Below are 26,324 nucleotides of genomic sequence, written 5' to 3'. Positions count from 1 at the left end.
ATAAAATAGTAAATGTTGTCTTATGTGAATCTTGTTTAATTTTAAAAAAAGAATGTTGTCCAATTTGGAAATCCTTCATAAATGGAATCATATCATATGTAGCCTTTTGCATCTAGCTTCTTTCACTCAGCATGTTTTCAAAGCCATCCACAATGTAACAGTATATTTCATTAGTATACACCAATAAGATTATATTTTGTAGCTATATCACTTATTTATCTCTATCAGTTGCTGGACATTTGGGTTGTGCCTACTTTCTGGCTATGACGAATCACACTACAATTAAAATTAATGTACAACTTCTTATGAAGACATATGTTTGCCTCTGTTGGGTACATACCCATGAGTAGAATTGTGGATCAAATGGTAACTCTAAGTTAAGACCTTTGAGGAAATGCCAGACTGTTTTAGAACTTGGCTGTACTGTTTCACATTTCCACTAGCAGTGTACATGGGGCCTGAGCCCTGAACATCTGAGTGTGGTCAAGCAGGATGATCACTAAATGTTGCTGTAGGGTGATACACTGGGGGAGTCTGAATTGGGAAGACCCAGGCAATGCCCAAGTGGAAAGTTACATAAATAGGCTCTGGCAGAAGTAGCACTACTAGTAACAAATCAGAAGTTGGGATTAAATAAAATTCACACAAAAAATTCACAGGATTTGGTATCTAAACAGCAAATAAGTAACTTTAAATACTGCCAAGGTTTCAAGCCCAGAAGACTGGAGAGACTACGAGATAAGGCTACGTAGGCATACTGAGTGTAAAGTGATGATGCGACATCTAAATTCTTGGAATAAGATGACAGAAATCCAGATCAGAGGTGTTATTTTAGGAGTCACCCTACAAGTAAAAAAGAATGACCCTAATTCTATCACTTGCTACTATTAATAATCTTCTACTTTATTTGCAAACAAGTGGCTATTCCTGAAAGTTTTAGTAATATAACGATAGAAATAGTGCTTCTTAAAGTCAGCTTTCCTTAGGGAAAAGGGAGAGATTAGGACACCCAAAGAAACTAGAACTACATAAAGTCTGTGTAATGATAGAATTCAAAGTGCTATAAAAATGAAATATAATAGATACAAACTACTTTCTCAAGAAAGTAGAGTCAGTCACTTACATTTGTCAAATGAGAATTATGTGGAAGGAAGTGACTGCAGGATAAGCCAACAAAAGAACACTGGCTCCAAACCAGCTCAAAAGGGCAAAAAGTGCTAAGAATGAAGGACAGACACCCAGTATAAGAAGATTCTTTAAGCACCCATTCATTCACCAAATAATTATGGAGAGTCCAGTAGGTACCAGACAATTATGAATATGGATGAAAAAAAGTGCCTTTGGTAGACATATTGCATACTTTTCAAACCCCTTTTCCCTCCTCTGGGTTTTTTTTCCCCCAAGACACCATAGTAAATATCTAAATGACTTGTCAATTCTTTGCCACTGTTAGGGCTTGTGTTTCTTTGGCTACCAATCTCTAAACTGATGAGACAGTGCATTTTGAGCTGGTTACAGTATTTCAATAGGGTAGGTGTCAGTAGAATGAAGTAGATAAGTTCAAGAAAGATACAACTAGTACAACAACCAAAAGACACATAGCTGAAGATATATGGAAGTTAAGGGAGAGAAAAGGATAGAGAGTAATTGGACCTCCAAGTCAAAAGTCATTCACTGAAATAGTTAAAGGAGGAGTAAAGGGTTAGAAACAAGTTAATGAGTTCCACTTAGACTGGATAACAATAAAATAAAGAGGTATAACCGATAAGCCAAAAATGGAGATAAAATGGAATCAGAGAATTAATCTAGAGGAAGACAAGAAACAGAAACAGTTTTGAGAAACAGTAAACAAACAGCAAGATTGTGTCCAATCACATGAATAATTAGGTTAAAAGTAAATAGTGTATAAGCAATAATAAAAAGGGAGAGATCATCAGACTGAATGAAAAAGACCAGATGCTATCCTATACACAAGAAACCCACATTAAAGGTAAAGACTGAGAACAAAAGAGGTGATATGAAGAAGCAAATTGTAATGTATACAGTGAACTACCAGTGGCAAAGAAGAATTGGTTTGTTGACAGTATAAATTGAAGTGTTTTAGGGTGGGTGTTTGGCATGTGGCTAGGATGCTACTTGGGACGCTCGCATCCCACAACTGCAGTGTCTGGCTTTGAATCCTGGCTCTGCTCCTGATTCAAGCTTCCTGTTAATGTGCACCAAGGGAGGCAGCAGGTGATGGCTGGAGCCCCTGCCACCCACATAGCAGATCTGGATCATAATACCAGTTTCTGGCTTAGGCATAACCCCAGGTGCTGCAGGCACTTGCATAGTGAACCAGCAGATGGGTGTCTTTGTCTGCTTCTGTGTGTCTCTCAAATAAATAAAAACATTTTTTAAATAAATTCAGATCAACTGGGCTGGCATCCTGGTGCAGCAGGCTAAAATACTGTTTGTGACATATAGGGTGCTGGTTCAAGTCCTGACTACCCTGCTTCTGATCTAGCTTCCTGCTAATGACCTGGGAAGGCAGCAGATGATGGCTGATATACTTAAGTCTCTATCACCCACACAGGAGACCAGGATGGAATTCCCAGTCTCCTGTCTTCGGCCTTGCCCAGCCCTAGCTATTGCACACATTTGAGGAGTAACACAGCAGATGGAAGGCATTTCTCTCAGAAACTAAGCCTTTCAAATAAAGAAATAAAACTTTAAAACAAAATTTAGGGCTTTAAAAGAAATAAGATACTGTGTTTCTTGTGAGAGTGAAGAAAAAAAACCATAGAATCTAGACAAAAAACTCATAATAATATAAATTAGTGTACTCTGTATACTAAGGGCATACAATTAGATGCCCTAAGAGTGCTTACATTCTAATTAATTATACAAGTAAATTTTAGCTACTAGACACCACAATCTTGGTTCAAGCCCATGACTTAGAAATACCAGAATCATTCTGAATCTAAACGGTTGATTTTGTGACTGGAGTAATTCTTTTTCTAGCCCTATTTCTACTTCTCCCATCTACCAGGTTAGTAACACATACCTGCACAGCTGTGTCCTCTTGCACATTCATTAAAAAAAAAAAAAAAATGCAATGGCAGTCATCTGGAGGCCAGGGAGCCTTAAGAAATCAGTGTGTTGACCAAGTAAACATTTACAAGAGTTTTACAGTTTATAGAGCCTTGACTCATTCCCAATTACATTCTAATTTAAAACACTGGAGCTAATTAATGTCAAGTTCATGCTTCATGCAATAGGAATCTCTTATTATTGGACACCTATATTTCGTTTGCCTTCATAAATCTAACAGTACAATGTTTTTGTTCTTTGATTTACCAAAATACCTATATTCCTTAAAATAGCAACCTCCAGTATTACTTGAACTTCACTAGATATGTATTTTTTTTTTACCAATTTTTAAGGTTTTAAATTATGCCCAATAACATTCAATCAGCATTGTGAGGCCATCTGCTACTATGGAAGAAGGAAATGATATGAAGATGCCCATATGTCTAACATGGTATCTCTGCTTCATTCCTCTTCAGAGGCACTTAGTTTTCATGAAAGAAAAGCATAGGAAATTGTCAACATTTCATTTTTGAGAAGACTATGAAAAGTTCATATCCATGGTTATAATTTGTTTCTCTTGGATCTAAACATACACCCACCCATTGGCTTTAGAAAAGTGCTTGGACAGAAATATTAGGAGAGTGATACTTCCTGGAAGTCTCAACTGGATGAAAAAAAAAAAAAAGGTATCCTTTCCAGGAAGGGACAGCCAGTAAGAAATAATACAAAAGGTCTCTTATAAAATTTTTTTCTTATAAAAAAGATACATTCGTTTCTTTCAACAAATATTTCTGGGGCTGGTGTGGTTAAGCCACCACCAGCAACACTAGCAAACCATACAAGCACTGGTACAGGTCCTGGCTGCTCCACTTTCAAATCCAGCTCCCTGCTCATGCACCTGGGAATGCAGTGGAGGATGGCCCAAGTGTTTGGGTCCCTGCACCCACATGCAGACCCTAAAGAAAACCCCTTGCTCCTGGTTTCAGCCTGGCTCAGTACAGGCTGTTGCAGGCATCTGAGGAATGAACAAGTGGATAGGAGATATTCCCTCTCCTCCCTTCCCCTCTCTCTCCCTCCTTCCTTCCCTACAACTCTGCCTTTCAAATAAAATAAATCTTTAAAATACATATTTATATATATATATATATTTCTTGAGCAACTATGGAGAGTGATTTACAAAAGATTCACACTGTTTGATACAGATTCCATTAAATACTATACAAAATGTTCCAATAAGAAAAATTATATATCCACAGTTTTGCAGGAGAAGCCCTAGCATGCCTCTTTTACCATTTACTTGCTATTAGGACTGGCTGCCTCTCCACATGAGTAATCAGATTCTCAAGTACAAAGACTTCAATCTTCCATTCACATCCTCCACAGCCTAACACAAAACCTGGCATGTAGTAGGGACATTTGATGAATGACTCAATAATTGCATCTAGAGGTCCACATTATGGCATAGCAGGTTAAGCTACCTACAACACCAGCATCCCATATAGGTGTCAGTTTGAGTGCCAGCTGCTAGAATTCCAATCCAGCTCCCTGCTAAATGCACTTGGGAAAGCAGTGAGAAGATGGTGCAAGTACTTGGGCCCCTGTACCCGAATGAAGCTCCTAGCACAGCCTTGGCCATTGTGGTTATCTGGTGAATGAACCAACAGATGGAAGATCTGTGTGCATGTGTTCGTGTGTGTGTATGTGCTTGTGTGTGTGTGTGTGTGTGTGTGTGTCTATAATTCTTTCAAATTAGTAAACAAAGTAAATCTTTACAAAAAAAATTGTGATTGCATTTAATTCCTCTGGGAGTATACAGCTACAAACCAAATCCCAGGCCACATATACACCAAAAAAAAAAAAAAAAAAAAAAACCAGACCCACTTCACATTATCCTTCCTTATCTTTTCTAGGCTCAGTTTGTTTTTCATTTCTTTGTATGCATCAAAGCACATCAAAAAGTTCACAGAAAATGGAACTGAAAGATAAGTATGGAAAGTATTAAGAAAAAATAAGTATGGATGTCAAACATGGGTGTCAAATTATTTTAAACCAAAATAAACTTAACTTTTATTTAGATCCATTTTCCATGAGCTTTCTAAAGTACTCTCATATTTCTACTACTGACTTTGGGATTTTGTTTTTTAGTTTTTTGTTTTGTTGTTGTTGTTTTTAACTTTTATTTAATGAATATAGATTTCCAAAGTACAGCTTATGGACTACATTGGCTTCCCCCACCCCCCGATGACTTCCCTCCCACCCACAACCCTCCCCTTTCCCGCTCTCTCTCCCCTTCCATTCATATCAAGATTCATTTTCAATTTTCTATATATACAGAAGATCAGTTTAGTATACATTAAGTAAAGATTTCAACAGTTTGCACCCACATAGAAAAACAACGTGAAAAATACTGTTTGAGTACTTGTTATAGCATTAAATCTCAATGCACAGCACATTAAGGACAGAGATCCTACATGAGGAGTAAGTGCACAGTGACTCCTGTTGTTGACTTTACAAATTGACACTCCTGTTTATGGCATCAGTAATCTCCCTATGCTCCAGTCATGAGTTTCCAAGGCTATGGAAGCCTCTTGAGTTCTCCGACTCTTATCTTATTTAGACGAGGTCATAGTCAAAGTGGAAGTTCTCTCCTCCCTTCAGAGAAAGGTACCTCCTTCTTTGAAGACCTGTTCTTTCCACTGGGATCTCATTCACAGAGATCTTTCATTTAGGTCTGAATGCCTTTAGGGCTGATTCTGAGGCCAGAGTGCTGTTTAGGACATCCGCCATTCTATGAGTCTGCTGAGTATCTCACTTCCCATGTTGGATCGCTCTCCCCTTTATTTATTCTATCGGTTAGTATTAGCAGGCACTAGACTTGTTTATGTGCTCCCTTTGACTCTTAGTCCTTTCATTATGATCAACTGTGAACTGAAATTGATCACTTGGACTAGTGAGATGGCATTTGTACATGCCACCTTGATGGGACTGAATTGGAATCCCCTGGTATGTTTCTAACTCTACCATTTGGGGCAAGTCAGCTTGAGCATGTCCCAGATTGTACATCTCTTCCCTCTCTTATTCCCACTCTTATATTTAACAGGGATCACATGAAATTGGTATTTTGAATCCTCAGTATCCATTTGCCACACTGTGGTCTAAGCAGCTCAGTCACCTTATTTCCCTTTGAACTCTCAGCCTGGTACTTGGAAAGACTGGGTACAAATGTGTTTCACAATGAAGGACAACAAATACCAATGACAGATCATTAAATCAGTATTCCCAAGCTCTATACATTGTACTATTAGGACAAAATATTTGATCCTAGCCACCTTTCTCATAAATACCCTTAAAAAGGGAAATTCACACTACCATGTTTTACCTAGAGAGAAACACGAGATCTATACTAGAGTCAGAAATGTCATATAGCAGGGCCAAAACCGTGGCACAGTTGGTAAAGCCGCAGCCTGCTATGCCGGCATCCCATATGGGCGCTAGTTAGAGTCCCAGCTGTTCCACTTCCAATTCAGCTCTCTACTAACATGCCTGGGAAAGCAGTGGAAGATGGCCCAAGTGTTTGGGCTCCTGCACCCACGTGGGAGACCTGGGTAAAGCTCATTGCTTCTGGCTTCCAGGGTCTCGGCAAGGCCACTGTTGCCACTTGATTAGTGAACCAGTGGGTGGAAATTTCAATCTCTCTCTCTGCATTCCCTCTCTGTAACTCTGCCTTTCAAATAAACCAATCTTTTTTTAAAATGTTACATAGCAGCTCTAAATAAAACCTGAAATGAGGCTTCCTCAGACCAGAGAAATTAGGCTGTTTTCTGGAAAATCTTACATATTTCTAAAACACAGATATTAGTGTTTACACTAATATTAGTGTAACAGTAACTTTTTTTTTATTTGAGAGAGAGAGAGAGAGAATGATTGAGGCCAGTGCTATGGTGTAGCAGGTAAAAACACTGCCTTCAGTGCTGGCATCCCATATGGGCCCCAGCTTGAGTCCTGGCTGCTCCACTTTCAATCCAGCTCTCTGCTATGGCTTAGGAAAGCAGCATAAGATGGTCCAAGTCCTTGGGTCCCTGCGCCCACATGGGAGACTCAGAGGAAGCTCCTAGCTTCAGATCTGCTCAGCTCTGGCCATTGCAGCCATTTGGGGAGTGAACCCATGGATGGTGTTCGTTCTCTCGTTCTCTCTCCCTCCCTTTCTCTCCCTCTCCCTCTCCCTCTCTCCCTGCCACTCTGTAACTCTTTCAAATGAATAGATAAATCTTTTAAAAAAAGTAAAATCCAAACAGTGTACTTCCATCCACTTCCCCAAATGCCTACAACAGCCAGTGCTGGTCCAGAGTCAAAGCCAGGAGCCAGAAACTCAATCCAGGTCTTCCATGTGGGTAGCAGGATCCAATTCCTTAAGCCATCACCACAGCCTACCAGGGTCTGCATGGCAGGAAGCTGGACTCAGGGGAGTCAGAGCCAGCCATCAAACCCAAGTACCCAGATGTGGGGTGCAAGCATCCTTACCACTAGCCAAAATGCCTGCTCAACAATAACTTTTAAAATGTTTCCAGTGGCTCTTGCAGAGGGTAAAGATCAAACTCCTCAGTATACTTTGGGATTCAGCACAGGCTGGCTCCAATCCAGCTTTGCAGTATGTCTGCTGCTTCTATTTCCCACTCCTCACACCCTCTGAACTCCAGCATTACTAGCCTCCTCAACACCAAATAAATGTTCATGCTTCCTTGTCTTTGTTAATGCCGACTTGTATCTGTCTAGACAGTCTACTTCCTGTGTCTACACTTGAAAAAAAAAAATCCAACCCAAGTTACTATCATATAGGCAGCATGCGACCACACCTAAAAAGAAATCTGTTACTGATTTTTAAGCAACAGAATGCCCAGAATGAAACTTGAAGGGGAAGGATCCCAATAAAGGCATTTTTGGGTTTATGGTAGAGGCACAAATCATGAGGATATAAAAGAAGTCTGATAGGCAGGAAACCAACCTAGCAGGGAATCTCCAGCAAAACTCACTGGCAGAGTAAGCAGGATGCCAAGACTGAAAAAGTCAGGTTAGGATGGAATAAAAGAAATAGAGCTCTGTTTCCCAGAAAGCACTAAGAAAAAAACAAGAAGCATGAAGGAAATTCTCCCAGTGAACAGAACCAGGAGCAAAGATCAGAATCACATTTCAAGGACAAATGGAGCCCCTGAGCAATCGCTGCTTTCATTTACCTAGTCATCCATCCCATAAATCACACAGCTGATGACCTACAGAATATGATACAGCTATGCCACACATTAGGAGAGAATACATCCTGAGGAAAACCAATAATGGGACTCACTGCTGATACATGGGCTGCTTGGCAACAGAACCAGAGGAATGAACAGCACCTGCAGACTGTGTTCTATGAAAGGACACTGCCTTCAAAACCACCAGGGCAATGGGACTTTGTGTGGTCTGCCCTAAGTGAGAGAAGGACTGAGTCTGCACTTTTATCTATGGAAAACTCATCTATGACAAACAAGGACATATCTATGACTACATGGACTGAAAAATACATGTCTATATCATGAAGAAATAGATAGGAAAGTGTGTACACACACACAAGTATACCAGATCAAAAGGACAAAATGTAGCACTGTTAACAATCAACTTAGCTGCCTATCTATATTTCCATTACAAATCAGCAGTTATCATTAGATAAGGAAATTTGGCTTTTTTCCTCTATTATCTATTCATAAAAAGTAAATAGTATTCCCACTGGGCATCTGGATAATATATGAGGGCCTGAGACACTTTTATTCTTCTGTGAGGGTCTAGTCCGTGTCCACCAGTCCCCCTGAGAGGTTTCCTATCATTTAGACCCCTGGCTATGAAAGAACATCTACCTAAAGAAGGAGTTGATTTCTGCCATGAAGTTTATTGTGACAAGATCCTGTCCTGTACCAATTGTATATTTATCTTTAAAGGGAACAGATGAAATGGCATGTCACAGGACTTGGAGTCATTATATAAAACAAGCCCAGCTGATGCTTGGAGATGTGTGTGTATATACACACACACACACACACACACACACACACACAACACTGTGACCCCTGTGAACCTCTACCCCAGATGACAACAGAATCAGCTCTTGTTGGAAATCAGAGACTCAACTCTCCAAGACTAGTTAGTTATGGCTTATGTGATCAGATATGTAATTGTTTCAAAGGCTTTTTAACATTACAATATTGATTTATTAGTTTCCGTGATTCTGGAAATTATCTAAAATGATTGTCAGCCTACCTCATCTGACAAAACTTATGGGCAATGAATTTACACACTGTATAGCAATTCTGACTTTTCAAATGACTCCTTCTAATGAATAGATGCCCTGAGGATGTAACATTCCTAAAGTTAAGTTCTACAACCTTAAATGTACATAAAAACATTCCCTTATTTAGCCAAATAACCAAAGATGATGCTGGGAGCAGATGTGTAGACTACAGTTGGGAAGCCCACATCCCACATCACAGTACTCAGGTTCGATTCCCAGCTCTGGTTCCTGACTAGCTTCTTGCCAATGCAGACCTGGGAGGCAGCAGTGATGGCTCGAGTGACTGGATTCTGCCACTCATGTGGAAGGCCCAGATGTGTTCCCAGCTCCCACCCTTGGCCCCTGATCAGCACTGCTCCCTTAGCCATTGCAGGCATTTGGACAGTGAACAGATGGGAGCTTTCTCTGGCTCACACTCTCTGCCTCCTCTCTATCCCTCTGTCTCTTTGCTTCTGCTTTTTAAATAAATTAACAACAAGTTTAAAAGGATAAACATGGGTACATACACAAATTCGGAATTGGTTAAGATTACAAAATTGTAATTGATAAGTGTTTATTCCTCATATGTAGACACCAGTAAATTTTTGCTTCATTTGTGTTTTTCTATGTTACTGAGTTTTCTGAATAAACAGATATTGTTACTGTAATTAAGAAAAAAATTTAAGTCCATTTAAAAAGCAGGATTTTCCCTTTAGTTCTATATTCTGGCTTAGCAATTTTAAAGGCAGTATAAAACAGGATGACTCAGTCCCAGCAAAGTTATAATAAACTGGTACTGTGCCAAGTGGTATAGATTTACCTAAAACAGAGGTACATTCATAGTATTCTTCTTCACTGGACTCTTAGAAGCAAGCACATGCTTTCAGACACTGTTACATCAGAGGACTTTTTTTTTTAAGCTAGATTTTAACTGGATTTAAAAGAATGAAAGGAATTTCCTGGATTTTATCAGGGCAATTTCCCCAAAAGATTTTTGCCCCCTGCTTCTGCTTCTTCTTAATGAAAGGATTAAAGCCCCTTAGCAAATCAGAACATATATACTCGCCACTTAAAATGCTATTAGGAACATGTAAATTAAGAGGTCTTTTAAAAGCAATGTCCATCAGCAAAAGGCTCAGAGTTCCTGCTCAGAAGTAGCTGTTTGAACAGTTTCCTGTGAAGTCAGTCACAGTTTCCTACTAAGGTCCATCTGAGGTCACATCTGAGTGCAGGAGGGATCTACTTTCAGACCACACAGGGCTATGAAGAGATCAGGGAAGCAAATCAAGAAAGAGTCTGTCTTTGTTTGGTCATATGACAAGTATTACTGTCAAGTTTGCTCTGTAACTTCATGAAAATACCAAGCACAACACATGCACAATTTAGCACAAAACAAGGAGGACAGGGATACATTTTTCCCAACTGTAAAATGGCATCTGCAGAATGTCTCCGAAGAGTGACAAAGGCACTTTTTAGCCCCAACAAAGAGAACAATGTTTCCACTAGGACACTGCAGGACTACTGCATTTAGGGAGAAAGGCAGTAAAAATTAACACAAAACAGAACCATACATGTGTGTGACAGGACACCAGTTTCACTCTACATATGAAAGAAAAAGAATGCTTAATGTCTTAAAAATCGGGAAGTTTAAATATTAAAATTTGTAGAGAAAAATTACAACTAAAAATTTCCAAAAACTAAATTGCTTATCTCGACCTAACTAGTTTTTTAGATTCATAAATACTGCGTGACTGTAATTCCTGCTAATAAGATTGCTCATAAACAAGTTACACTACATTATGCTAAGCAAGCAACATGTATCTTTTCATTTAATTTCTCATGAACATTCTGTGAGAAATGTACTATTAATGCCTCCATCTTCCAGGTAAAAAAACTGAGGCTCAGAGACATAAAAGAACTCAGCACAGGCAAATCTGAGTCCTAATCCTAACCTCTTCACTTAAAACTATGGAACTTTGATTTCCTTTCCAAGATACTCTTACTGTGAATTTCAAGACTATCAGCATCAAATAATGTTCACATGGATTAAAGACAAAATTTTTAAAAATGAGACGGGAACTTTCCTAAAAGAAAATACAAAAATGGAAGTAGGAGCATAATGAATTAGGGGTAGATGAAAAATCAGGATATACCTTTTATTAAACTAAGTATATATTGAACTAAGTAACTTTTTTTTTTTTTTTTTTTGACAGGCAGAGTGGACAGTGAGAGAGAGAGAGACAGAGAGAAAGGTCTTCCTTTTACCATTGGTTCACCCTCCAATGGTCGCTGCGGCCAGCGCGCTGCGGCCAGCACATCGCGCTGATCCGAAGCCAGGAGCCAGGTGCTTTTCCTGGTCTCCCATGGGGTACAGAGCCCAAGCACTTGGGCCATCCTCCACTGCACTCCCGGGCCACAGCAGAGAGCTGGCCTGGAAGAGGGGCAACCGGGACAGAATGCAGTGCCCCAACCGGGACTAGAACCCAGTGTGCCGGCGCCGCTAGGTGGAGGATTAGCCTATTGAGCCACGGCGCCGACTCCTAAGCAACATTTTCAAACCAATATTAAGAGGCACAGCATACGAAATGCCTCAGGGAAAGCAAGGAAAAGGGATGCTAACAGCAGGATCACATACAAAATAAACAAAATATTAGATGGAGGTAAACTACAATCAGGACTTTAGGATGACCAATTATTCCTCACTTTTATCTGAAATTTTTGAGGTTAATTATCTTCAGTGGATAGCACCCTTAAAAACAAGTTGATGACTTTTGTATTGGGAAGAAAAAAAAAGCTGCATAGTTCTAAACAAACAATAAATAAGCCACCAACAGGTAAATTTTACTTCCCATGACTATTCACATATCTCACGTCAGCCCCACTCTGGATCCACTCAGAACGCTGCACCCCAACTCATCTTCCTCAGCTCCAGCTCAGATCACATCAATCCACTGTTTGGAAAACCCCGGCAATGCCACTGATTGTAGAAAGCAAATCTCAGTACTTCCACCTGAAATGAAGAGCCCTCCAGGCTCTGACTTAATCCTTCTTTCTAGCTGCTCTGCTCAGCTCTAACCGGGACCCATTTTTCCAAACAGTTTGCTCTTGGTACTTTCTTTTCCCATGGTGCCTCACATTGCTGAGCTTCTAATATCCTATAGGGTAAAAACAGTAAAAAGTAGAATAGTGTCTTTAAAAAAATTCAGGCATTACTATAATCTATCATCCCTGCATAATATTTATCAGACCAGGATAGGGAGAACCTTCCTTTCACTGGTTAAGTTGGCATTGAAGTCGCAGTAAAAATGAAGACAAGAAATGGCTGGAAAAGTGAAATGCACCTATCCAGGAAAGCAGCAGCTAAGGCTATCACAACTGAGCCAGGAGACAAAAACCCACCATTACTTTATTCTTCCAGAACCCCTCAAACATCATTTGTCATGGTTACACATAAAGTTTAGGTTATCTCTATGTAAAACAGCTTGTCTTCCAGGAAACCTGGCCAACCCAACCTTCAAAAAACCAAATCTGTACCACACTTCAAGCACTTCTACAGCTGCTTTCTCACTGGCCTGCATCTTCTGTTTACGTGTGCAGCATAAAAGTACCCCAGAAGATCATTCTCTCATAAAAGAATGGCACCAAATAACTAATACCACTACTCTTCATGCATCAAAAGTGAATAGCCCAAGAAAAACAATCAACTCACATTTATTAGGTAACGCTGTCACTGGACAATCACAGATGTTCTCAGAACTCACACCTGCAGCCCAGGTCTGGGATCACTGCCAGCACCTTGCTCACTGGCACCACACAATCCAAGGACACCTGGATTAGGATAAACCCCTTAAGTAGCAGTGCTGACACAATTCAGTCCTAGTGCTTAAGTCAGAGGTGGCCTAGCCCCATTCAGGAAATAATGTGATACTAGAACCTAAAGCTAAGCATGAATATCTTTAGGAAGTAGCAGTACTTTTCCAATCATAATATTAATTATCAAATTATTTTATCCTTTCTGCAGAATGAAACAAAAATATTTCCAAACGAACTTAATAGTACACAGATACATATCACCTAAATATAATGAATAATAAAGATTACTCAAAAGAAACGAGATCACACTCTAGCAACACAAGCAGCTTTCTATACAAGTAGTTCACAACTATAAACTTTTCTTTTGTAAGGGACAAGCACATATATGTATGCAGACACACACATCAAGCAAGTCTACTAGGTCCACGAAGGGTATGGCTGCTTTTCTGTGCAGCTCATGGGCTTGGTCACAATCTTTGTCCTAACAACTCCACAAAAGAACAAGCTGGAGAATGAGAAGGCCTCCAATGTCTTCTCTGAGGTGAGCTTCTAAGAGACAGACAGAGTGCAAAGCAGTCAATCAAAAAGGAGATCTTGGCTGGCACTGCGACACAAGCAGCCCGGGGTTCTAGTCCCGGTTGGGGCACTGGATTCTGTCCCGGTTGCTCCTCTTCCAGTCCAGCTCTCTGCTGTGGCTCGGGAAGGCAGTGGAGGATGGCCCAAGTGCTTGGGCCCTGCACCTCCATGGGAGACCAGGAGGAAGCACCTGGCTCCTGGCTTCAGATCGGCACACCACCGTAGTGGCCATTTTGGGGGTGAACCAACAGAAGGAAGACCTTTCTCTCTGTCTGTCTCTCTCTCACACTAACTCTGCCTGTCAAAAAAAAAATAAAAAAAGAGAGAGATCTTTTATATTCCACAAAATAAATGTTTTGGTAAACACTAGAGACCAAGTACAGCATTATAGTAAGATCGAGTGCTGACAGAATTTCCTTAAAAAAATAATTCTTTGTAATTCTGTTTCTTCTTACTTTATCTTGCCACTCGGGCCAGTTTCCGTCATATTTCTCCAACACTTAAGTTGTCATCGGTAGTGGAGTTTCCCCACCCACTCAAATGATTAGAAAACTCTCTGGAAAAGAACCAAAAATATAATCAACTTGGCCAAATGACATGCAGAGTTAGACTCCACCCTAATTATTTGGCTATTTATCCTGCTATTTCTCAATCCTTTCTTCCTTTCCTTTCCTCCCTACAAATAGATCACAATAATGAAATGATTTCTTCCTTCTCTATTCCTTACTCCTCAGATATTCAACATTAAATTTCTCCATTCTTCCCATGTTGGCTTTAATTCTCTCAAAATAAAGAAAATCAAGAAATGCATTAAATTTATAGGGGCTTGCACTGTGGCGTAGTGGGTTAATGCCCTGGCCTGAAGTGCTGGCATCCCATATGGACACCAGTTCTAGTCCCGGCTGCTCCTCTTCCAATCCAGCTCTCTGCTATGGCCTGGGATAGCAGCAGAAGACGGCACAAGTCCTTGGGGCCTGGCACCCGCATGGGAAACCCAGAGGAAGCTCCTGGCTCCTGTCTTTGGATCAGCACAGCTCTAGCCATTGCGGCCAATTGGGGAGTGAACCAATGGACGGAAGACCTCTCTCTCTCTGCCTCTCCTCTCTCTGCGTAACTCTTTCAAATAAAGAAATCTTTAAAAAAAGAGAGAATAAAGAATGTAATATTCTAAAGATTTTTTCTTACAGGGATTTTTCCAAGAAGGAAAACAAAAATGATTCTCCATCACTTATTTTCTTCCAAGCATCAAGATTTATTTATTTGAAAAGCAGAGTGTCAGAGGAGACAGAGTTGTAACAGCCACTGGTTCACTCCCAAATGGTCCCAACAGCCAGGATTGGGCCAGGCTTAAGCCAGGAGCCTAGAATTCCATCTAGGTCTCCATTGAGAGTGGAAGGAACACACACACACTTGGGTCATCTTCCACTGCTTTCCCAGGCACGTTAGTAGGAAGCTATCTCAAAAAGGTATCCAGCGACCTGGCTGACTAAATGAAAAATATGCAAATTATGCCGCAGTTGCTTATCCTGCAGAGATATCCCTTAGAGCGGCAGTGCTAGCACAACTCTCATCTCAGACAGAAGAAACCACATTTCCTAAATTACCGAAGCGGCACCAAGGAGACTTTTGACAAGTCAAAGAAAGATCAGAGAACCTACAAAGTACCCTGCAAGTACTATGGAGTTGAAGGAAAGGGGGAGGGGGAGGAACAGCGACAACCTTGTCCTGGAGGAGCAGATGACCTCTACTGCTAACACAGACAACCCCTTAGAAACGGACATGAATAAATCAGTCTGATTTCAAGACAACAGTAGATTAAATCCAAACAGAAAATGCACGGGAGCCAGTGCTGCGGTGGCAAAGCGGCACTCTTTGGTGTCAAAATGGGTAAAGCTGCCGCCTGCAATGCAGCATCCCATATGGTGCCGGTTCAAGTTCCGGCTGCTCCACTTCCAATCTAGCTCCCTGTTAATGTGCCTGGGAAAGCAGAGGAAGATGGCTCATGTCCCTGGGCCCCTGCACCCGCATGGGAGACACAGAAGCTGCTCCTGGCTCCTGGTTTCGGATTGGCCCAGCTCCAGATGTTACGGCCATTTAGGGAGTGAACCAGGAGAGAGATCTTTTTCTCTGCCTCTGCCTCTTCTGTAACTCTGCCTTCCAAATAAATAAATATTTAAAGAAAAAAAAATGTGTGAGCAATTGCCAAAGGAATTATACAGCTAACAATTCCTACAGGAATTCAGCAAAATAAAGCAAATATATTCCAGTGCAAAAGAAATTTGGTTATATCTGATGATAATTACTTTGCCAAAATCTTTTTTTTTTTTTTTTTTTCTGGACAGGCAGAGAGAGAGAGAGAGAGAGAGAGAGGTAGGTCTTCCTTCCATTGGTTCACCCCCTAAATGACTGCTATGGCCACGTGCTGCACTGATCCGAAGCCAGGAGCCATGTGCCTCTTCCTGGTCTCCCATGGGGGTGCAGGGCCCAAGCACTTGGGCCATCCTCCACTGCCCTCCTGGGCCACAGCAGAGAGCTGGACTAGAAGAGGAGCAACCAAGACAAAATCTGGCGCCCCAACCAGGAATAGAACCCAGGGTGCTGGCGCCGCAGGTGGAGGATTAGCCAAGTGAGCCATGGCATCAGCCACCAAAATCACTTTTAAAAGCTTTGAGGCAATTACTGCTTTAAAGACAGAAGACAAAAACTTAAAATATGTGTATGCTAAATGTAGAACATATCTTTAACCTCTACTCTTTTCAGGTTCATATCAAATGGATATTTTAGCGTTCTAAAATAGCAATAATCCAAATATACCATAATGCTTTTCAGACATCTACCAATTATGCAGACCAAATTAATTTAACTGAACAGCTGTGTTTAGGTATTCTCAATTTTTCACTTTTTTCATACTCAAAGTTGTAATTAGATGGATTTAATCCTCTGGAGCAGAAATCTTTTTTGTTTAATAGAAAACTTTTATTTAATAAATATAAATTTCAAAAGTACAATTTTTGGATGTTAGCGGTTCTTCCCCCCATAACCACCCTCCCACCTGCAAAACACCCCATCTCCTACTCCCTCTCCCATCCCAGTCTTCATTAAGATTCATTTTTAATTACGGAGCAGAAATCTTAACTGACTCTAGAAGAAGATAGCATCTTACAAATTCTCCCCAGTAAATAATGAAGGAGAATGCTATGATAAGTGTACTTAAATAAGTGAAGTCAGTTCTATTTCCAGCTCTGAAAGTAACGAAATTTTGAGCAAGTCATTTAACTTCACAAAACTTAAATCTATAAAATAAAGGAGGGAGAATCCATGATCTTTTAAAGTGCCTTAGTTCTAAAATGTGCTGTTAGGAGCCTTGTACTTGTATGGCAAACTATACACAAAATAATGTTGAGTGAAAAAGACATCAAAACCAATGTAATATAATCTACTCTATGAAATTTATACAAAGAAACCTTTACCTAAGTATCTATTCCATAAGACAGGAATGTAGGGTACAAGGATAAGAACCAAACATTAAGTGGTTATACATGACGGTAGAAATAAAATTTTAGTATTTATGCATCTCTGTATTCTAAACATGTATCCTTAAAAAGATCCCAGGGGGCCGACGCTGTGGCACAGCAGGTTAAAACCCTGGCCTGAAGCGCCGGCATCCCATATGGGCACCAGTTCTAGTCCCGGCGGTTCCTCTTCCGATCTAGCTCTCTGCTGTGGCCTGGGATAGCAGTAGAAGATGGCCCAAGTCCTTGGGCCCCTGCACCCATGTGGGAGACCGAAGAAGCTCCTGGCTTCAGTTCAGCGCAGCTCCAGCCGAAGCGGCCATCTGGGGAGTGAACCAGCGGATGGAAGACCTGTCTGTCTCTGCCTCTCTCTGTAACTCTTTCAAATTAAATAAAATCTTTAAAAAAAAAAAAAAAAAAAAAAAGATCCCAGGTCCCACATGGTACAATGGATTAAACCGCTGCTTCCACACATAGCAGAGAGCCAGCATCCCATATCGGAGTGCCTGTTTGAAAATCAGTTGATCCACTTCCAATCCAGCTTCCTGTTAATGTTGCTGGGAATGCAGCAGGAGATGGCTCAAGTACTTGGGTCCTTGCCACCATGTGGGAGACTTGGATGGATTTCTGATTCCCAAGATTTGGCCTGGCCCAGATCTGGCTGTTGTGGCCACATAGGGTGTGAACCAGCAGATAGAAAATCTCCCTCCCTCCTTCCTTCCTTCCCTCCCTCCCTCCCTCCCTCTCTTGCTCAGCCTTTCAAATAAATGTCTTTAAAATAAAATAAAAATATGGAGTCTCTTGAATCTAAACTTCACATTAAAAAATTGTTTTTAAGTTTTCATGGAGCCAGAATTGTGGCATAACCGGTAGAGCTGTCACTTGTGACGCCAATAACCCATATGGGCACTGGATCATGTTTCAGCTGCTCCACTTCCAATCAGCTCCCCAATAATGTTCTGGGAAAAACAGTAGAAGACTGTGCAAGTGCTTGGGCCCCTGCTGTTGCTTAGCAGGTTAAGCTGCCACCTGCAGTGCTAGCATCCCATATGGATGCCAGTTCAAGTCCCGGCTGCTCCACTTCCAATCCAGCTCTCTTCTGTGGCCTGAGAAAGCAGTAAAAGATGGCCCAAGTCCTTGGGCCCCTGCATTCACATGGGAGACCTGGAAGAAGCTCCTGGCTTCGGATCAGCTCAGCTCTGACCATTGCAGCCATCTGGGTACTGAACCATTAGATAGAATACCTCTCTCTCTCTCTCTCTCTGGCTCTACATCTCTCTGTAACTCTTTCAAATAAATAAATCTTTTATACAAATACAAATTTATAGGGTATACATATTTGTGAAGTACTATGTAATGTTTTGTTTTTGTTTTTTTTTTTGTTTGTTTTTTTTTGTTTTTTTTTTTTTGACAGGCAGGGTGGACAGTGAGAGAGAGAGAGAGTTCCTTTTTGCCGTTGGTTCACCCTCCAATGGCCGCCGCAGCCAGCGCACTGCGGCCGGCGTGCTGCGGCCGGGACCCACGCTGATCCAATGGCAGGAGCCAGGTACTTATCCTGGTCTCCCATGGGGTACAGGGCCCAAGCACTTGGGCCATCCTCCACTGTGCTCCCTGGCCACAGCAGAGAGCTGGCCTGGAAGAGGGGCAATCGGGACAGAATCCGGCACCCCGACCTGGACTAGAACCCAGAGTGCCGGCACCGCAAGGCGGAGGATTAGCCTAGTGAGCCACGGCACCAGCCTGTTTTGTTTTTTTTTTTAAGATTTTATTTATTTATTTTTTTGAGAGGTAGTTAGAGACAGTGAGAGGGATAGAAAGAAAGAAAGGTCTTCCATCTGTTGGTTCACTCCCCAGTGGCCATAACGGCCGGAGCTGTGCTGATCCAAAGCCAGGAGCCAAGTGCTTCTTCCTGGTCTCCCATGCAGGTGCCAGGGCCTAAACACTTGGGCCATCTTCTACTGCTTTCCAAGGCCACAGCAGAGAGCTGGACTGAAGAGGAGCAGCCTGGACTAGAACCAGCGCTCACATGGTATGCCAGCTCCGCAGGTGGAGGGTTAACCTACTGGGCCACGATGCTGGCCCCTATAATGTTTCTTTATATGCATACATTGTATAATATCCAATCAGGGTGAATGTATTTGTTCTTTCAAATATTTAACATTTCTTTATAGTGAAAACATCCAAAATCGTATCTTCTAGTTGCTTTTAACAGAGGAATGTACAGAGAGTATACTATCTGCAGTCTCCCCACTGTACAATAGAACCCTAGATGGCCGGCACCGTGGCTCACTTGGCTAATCCTCCATCTGCGGCACCAGCACCCTGGGTTCTAGTCCCAGTTGGGGCGCCGGATTCTGTCCCGGTTGCTCCTCTCCCAGTCCAGCTCTTTGCTGTGGCCCAGGAAGGCAGTGGAGGATGGCCCAAGTGCTTGGGCCCTGCACCCACATGGGAGACCAGGAGGAGGCACCTGACTCCTGGCTTCGGATCAGCATGGCGCCGGCTGTAGCAGCCACTTGGGGGGTGGGCCAACAGAAGGAAGACCTTTCTCTGTCTCTCACTGTCTAACTCTGCCTGTCCAAAGGAAAAAAAAAATAGAACCCCAGAATGTCAAACTCCTACCTAGCTGTAACCTAGCACCCGCCCAGCAACCTCTCCTTAGCCCTCACTCCCATTTTAAATCAGTGCTCTTCATCCTCTACAAAATATGCTGAAAATCAGTTTTGTTTGTTTTTTAAGAAATACATTAAGCCCAATCTTCAATTGGGTGGAAAAGCGGATTTGGGGTGGGGGAAGCAGGAAAGTCCTCAACTTTGTTTTTCTACTGCTACATTTCTCATCTACTCTGAAAGCCTCTCCCTTGCTCCCACCCCTCCTCACAAAAATCTCTTGGGAGTAACTGAACGAAAGTAACCTAAAACTGGAATTTCTGGGACTGTGGTTTCCAAAAAGCATTGTATTGTCATTTCCCTACCTCTGCACACACACACCCAGAGTCAGATTTCATACTCATTTTCACAGCAAAGTCTACAGTAGTATTTAAGCACCTCTCCTTCTTTCTATTTCCTTTAAAATCATGGGCTGACTGGGTTGGAAAAAGAGGAAAATGCTTTGGCACCTATGTAGGTGATGTCATTCCCAGCCATGGCTCTGAACTGTCCCTGGAATGCAACTTGCAGCCCAGATCTCTGAGCCCACCCAATGCTGTTTAACATAAAAACACAGTCCCTTCCCCGTGGTAGGAAACCTCATAGTAATACTTGACTGTATTCTGCTTAGAAAGCCCTGTAATTGCAACTTTTCAGCTTTAAACTATAGAACACAGCATCAAATACTGTCAGGATCATTCTGGAAAGACCAGACCTTTATTTACTATTAGGCAGATCTGACAAGAACTAATTCCACACACCTAGCTCTAGGCAGTCGCTGACAGATGATAGCTTATATTCCAAAAGCCTGGTTTGGGGTCGCTGGCTTGAAAAAAGAATGGACATACTCCCCAGCATCAGACACAGTGTGGACTTTGCTGTGGGGGAAGGGAAGTAGTGGGCCCAGTGTGGGTGAGAGAATGACAAAAGTGAAGTGAGCTTCAATGCTCAATCTTTAAAATGCGGCTAAGAAAATCGTATACTTGGTTGTGCATACAGATAAAATAATCCAAGTAGAATTTCAATTTCTGGTTTAAAATTAAACAATAAATGTTAGCTACTGTTATCTTTCTCCTGCAGAAATAGTCATTAAAGGGAGTATGGAACACCTTAAGCCTGTTGAAGGAGATTTGATCACCTGCACATGAACATACTTGAAAAGCTACCCGCAATGTTTAACACCTCTTCTGAGGAAAAGACACAAGATGGGTTTCCAACTAAAACACATTTGCTCTCCAGTGGAACGAGTGCCACCTGCCAACTGTGCCACACAGTGCAAGGAAGACTCTTCTACCTCCTCCAGTCCTCCAGCAAGAGGCTCACCCAGAGATGGACTACCTGACAAGGGCTTGGGTAGGAATGGAGAGCCTGAGGATAAAAGAAAAGTTCCAAACTCAAGCCTCTTCCCAAATCACACAACCACCCACTCCAAAATTCACTGGTCACTTTTCCAAAAGTCCTTTTTTTTTTTTTAAGATTTTTTATTTATTTATTTGACAGAGTTACAGACAGTGAGAGAGAAAAAGAGAGAGAAAGAGAGAGAGAGAAAGGTCTTCCTTCTGTTGGTTCACCCCTCAAGTGGCTGCTACGGCTGGCACTGCGCCAATCCAAAGCCAGGAGCCAGGCACTTCCTCCTGGTCTCCCATGTGGGTGCAGGGCCCAAGCACTTGGGCCATCCTCCACTGCCTTCCTGGGCCACAGCAGAGAACTGGACTGGAAGAGGAGCAACCGGGCTGGAAGAGGAGCAACCGGGACAGAATCCGGCGCCCCAACTGGGACTAGAACCTGGGGTACTGGCGCCACAGGCGGAGGATTAGCCAAGTGAGCCATGGCGCTGGGCTCCAAAAGTCCTTTAAGAGAAAAAAAAAGCTTCCTCCTTTCCACTTCCAATGCCTGTTCACTATGGTCCAGCAGAAAGGGAAACTAGACTTTTCTACTTCCCAAGTTTGGTCCAGAAGGCAACATAAGGCTATGCAACTTTTGATCAGATTTTACAATTCATAAAATGCAAAGATGGAAAAGGAGAGACCAAATAAGTTTGTCTACTTTTAAAATCACACTCTGGTGGCAATGCCAATTTTTAAGTAGTGAAGACCACAGAACATAGAGGAGGCTACATGTATCTCACAACTACCAAGACAGTGCATTTATAGGGCCTTCATTATCTTCACGATCCTCTAAAACATAGTGAATTTTCAATATTCTGCTGCTGATTATGTGTTTTGTGGGCAAACCTGAACTAAGTCTCAGAAAACTCTCTTCCTATGACCCAAAGCAGAGTGAAGGAATTCTCCCCTCACTGCCCAGTTTTTATAGACGTACAGATCTTAGAAATGCCTCCCCATCCCCAAAGCCTGGCATTTTTCCAATCTACTTCCCTCAATTTGACGGGAAAGCTGGACAGACCCAGTGCTGAGCCAGAAACTCGGGAGGTATCTGAGCCATATTTTTTTCCACCACCCCACAATATTTAAAGTTTTTAATTGGTTGGGGGGGGCCCTGTATTCCAAACCCTCACATGTATTGTGCATTACAAATCTAGGTGACTTTTACTTATTACCCATGTTCTCCTTCTTTCTGTAAGACATTGGACAGAAAATTACACACTTCTGTGGGTTCCTACTTTAAAAATCAAACCTCCAAAGAGTCCACTTTCCTCACTATCTCAGTTACCCATTCTCAGGATCAGAACCCTAGCACTGGTTTTCAAATATTCCCTACTGTAACCCACTGGTCTCCCATGTGGGTGTAGGGCCCAAGCACTTGGGGCATCCTCCACTGCACTCCCGGGCCACAGCAGAGAGCTGGCCTGGAAGAGGGGCAACCGGGACAGAATCTGGCACCCCAACCGGGACTAGAACCTGGTGTGCCGGCGCTGCAAGGCGGAGGATTAGCCTAGTGAGCCACAGCGCTGGCCATGTCATATGTTCTTAACCACAATCCAACTATAGCAATCTTCCAGTAAGTAAAACCTAGTATTCTGTTTAACAAATCATATGTAACCAATAAACAAATAAATACTGACCATTTAAAGAGGAAAAAAAATCTGCCCCAGTACAAGGCTGAGTTCCAACCGACATATAACCATTAAAGAATAAAAGAAAAAGTGTATTTACTCCCAAAGAATGTTTTCTTGCTTTCTATTCTCCATGAAAATGTTTGGGAATATTTATCTTCTCCTAATTCTCTTACTAAAGTAGTCCATGTGGAACTATGTACTGCCTCTAATCACTGTCAGGCACAACAGTGTATTGTCCAAAAGTAATCTGTTCAACCATGCAAACACCTGTGCAATCAGGCGTGTTCAATTCGCAAGGGACAAGTCTGATGAGTAGCATGGCCACAAGAGGCAAGTGCCAGTGCCCTACTAGTGGGTTTTTACTGAAACAACTTTTTCCATAATTACCTCTAATTGAATCAGTGTCTGACAAATGTGTTCATGAAATTAAACAGAAAAACTAAACTCACACATTATAATGTTATTTAATTTATCCCAAATCACTAATGGTGACATTAATGCACCTAAGGGAATAAACCAGAAAGTTAAAATGGAGCTATGTCTCTTGAAATTCAAAAGCCAGTATAAGAGAAAGCTAAGGTAGGTCCAAAGAGACAAACAGAAGCCCAGCCCAGAATTCAAAGTGCTACAAGTGTGCTGCCATTGGGCAATCACTGCAGAACTTCAAAGGCCATGTCTATCACCTAGAAATCCAGCAGTTTCTAAGAGAGATTAGAGGTGTGGGGCGGTTTAAATTCATAGAGAAAACTAGCCAGCAAACAGGGAGATCATACTTGAGAACATGCTATGGCTGTGAACCCTTCAGAGCAACCAGATACTTCAGACTGCAGGACCTCAGATGAAAAATATGAACATGGGGCCAAGGCTGTGGCATAGTAGGCTAAACCTCCACCTGCAGCGCAGGCATCCCATATAGTTTGTGTCCAGCTGCTCCTCTTCTGATCTAGCTCTCTGCTTATGGCCTGGGAAAGCAGTGGAAGGTGGCCCAAGTGCTTGGGCCCCTGAACCCATGTGGGAGACCCAGAAGAAGCTCCTGACTCCTGGCTTTGGATCAGCCCAGCTCCAACCATTACGACCATTTGAGGAGTGAACCAGTGGATGGAAGATCTTTGTCTCTCACTCTACCTGTCTATAACTCTGCCTCTCAAATAAATAAATGTGTTTTTTTTTTCCAAAAAAGAAGGAAGGAAGGAAAAAAAAACATGAACAAACATGAACACATCTCAGACCAGCAGACATGGCCAGAACCACATACTCGCCTGGCAAACCACCTTCATGCAACCTCCAGCATCCAAACAGGACATGCGGGGCCAGTGCTGTGGTGCAGTGGGTTAAAGCCCTGGCCTGAAGCACTGGCATCCCATATGGGTGCCAGTTCTAATCCCGGCTGCTCCACTTCTGATCCAGCTCTCTGCTGTGGCCTGGGAAAGCAGTAGAAGATGGCCCAAGTCCTTGGGCCCCTGCACCCCATGGGAAGCCCAGAAGAAGCTCCTGGCTCCTAGCTTCAGATCGGTGCAGTTCCGGCCGTTGCGGCCAATTGGGGAGTGAACCATCGGATGGAAGACCTCTCTCCCTCTCTCTCTGCCTCTCCTCTCTCTGTGTAACTCTGACTTTCAAGTAAATAAATAAATCTTAAAAAAAAAAAAAAAAGCACAGCACAAACCACACTAACATGGTCATACTAACAGAACAATCCCTACCTTCACTTATTTAGGCCCCTTCCCCATACTCTAACTTTCAATTATCCTACCAATCATTTTCAGTTTTTAAAACCGCTAAGATGCTTGCTTCTCCTCTTCCAACATTCACTCATTCACTCACCAATTAAGGATAATCTACCATATATGCAGCACTGTCCTAGGACATTATAGCTTAGAGTAAGAGAGACAGGGAGTAAGCCAATGATTACAATTTATTATGAGGGATACCTACACAAAGCAAAATGCAAAAAAGTCATACAAAAGTAAAGAATGGAATAGGGTAAAACTGAGTTATTCCTGAAGGATGAAGGAAAAAAGGGACTCCCAAGTGCCTGCAAAAAGCATTAAGTATGAAATATTACTACAAGTTGCTCGTTTTAACTTTCTGCATTTAATCAACATCACAAAGGCTAGGCTCAAGAACTCAGAAGGTAATAAAACACAAAAACCACTTAATTTTCCTAAAAGGGTAGAGAAGTACTGGATTGAAAGTTTCTTCCTTTTAAGATTTTCTAAATATTCCATTTATCCACATTTCAGTTTTCAGTTTACAGAGTTAACACTCAACTCTCCACGCCCTGGTACTAAATATAATTCTTAGAGGCATCCAAATCAAAACTGCAAGAGATGAAATTTACTTTTGGTAGATACATTCTTCAGCTTTTCTCTTCATGCCAAAGGAGTTCACACAACACTCTTAGTAAGCAGTAAGTTAATTGTGGCTAACATAAAAGCACATAGTAGTTTAAGACGTGACACTAACTCCCAGGCAGAGGATGAAGATAGAATGCAGGTGAAAGAATCCCGCAAAAAAAACTTATGTTATTTAGCTTAGTGGTAGGTGAGCAAACAGATGGCTATCTTCTTCCTCTACCTCTAAAAGAGACAGTAAAAACCTGCCCAGTTACCATGGAATTGTCTTATTCTGGGGGGAAAAAAAGTCTCATAGTCAAGAATTTATAACAAATGAAATTTGGCTTGGGCCTTTTGTTAGCTTGATCATGGTTTCTCAATCTCCACACTATTGCCATTTTGTTAAGAGGAACTGTCCTGTTCATTGGAGGATGTACACCAGCATCACTGACTGATAATGTACTTAGCAGCCAGTAGCCCACCCTCTAAGTCATGGCAATACAAATATCTCCTAAAATTACCAACTGTCTCCAAGACAGCAAATATAACCAAGCCACTTCCACCCAGGCTAGGGACAACTGTGATAGATTATGAGCATCAGGCATTCATTAAATATCCATTTGAAGAAAAATAACTGATGTTGATGAATAGGACAAAGTAGTAAGAAACATGTTAGGCCTAAGGAGCTAGTATCTGCATTTTAATGAAAAGCTAACAGATATTCTGAAAAGAGAAAAATCAAAAGTAAAGCCATAAAAGAAAAGCAACTGTGACTGTGGTAACTGCTAATTCAGACCACAGAATTATATTAAATGATGAAGTACACAAATGCTCAGGTGTGGTCGCAGTGCCACCTGAGCTTAGAGAAAACATAAAAACTAAAACCAATCTATCGTTATCACCCAAGAGTCCATTCTACAAGCTTGATCGTCAATAGATTTTTATTCAACAAAATATTTGGAATAGTGCATATTTTCAAATAATTAGGAACACGAAGGACTACAAAACCAGACTCCAGTCATTTTCACACTACACAACACTTACCTTCTCTAAGCC

At 41.8% G+C, this 26,324-nt stretch overlaps 1 protein-coding gene across 31 annotated transcripts in view; it reads right to left on the bottom strand.

Annotated features, from left to right (window-relative positions):
- EPB41L2 (erythrocyte membrane protein band 4.1 like 2) overlaps window positions 1–26,324 on the bottom strand; it is a 244,336-nt gene that overhangs the window by 155,443 nt on the left and 62,569 nt on the right. For 3 of the 31 annotated variants that reach the window (XM_070073555.1, XM_070073561.1, XM_070073573.1), the window contains exon 1: window positions 13,080–13,200. The exons of the other annotated variants lie outside the window; for them this stretch is intronic. The gene's annotated coding sequence lies outside the window, so the exon portion shown is untranslated. Of the gene's footprint in view, window positions 1–13,079; window positions 13,201–26,324 lie in introns of those variants that run through there. 31 annotated transcript variants of the gene reach the window in all.

This window comes from Oryctolagus cuniculus, chromosome 5 (assembly GCF_964237555.1).
Source record: "Oryctolagus cuniculus chromosome 5, mOryCun1.1, whole genome shotgun sequence".
In the NCBI taxonomy this organism is placed as follows: domain Eukaryota; kingdom Metazoa; phylum Chordata; class Mammalia; order Lagomorpha; family Leporidae; genus Oryctolagus; species Oryctolagus cuniculus.
This window is presented reverse-complemented; position numbering and strand designations above follow the sequence as displayed.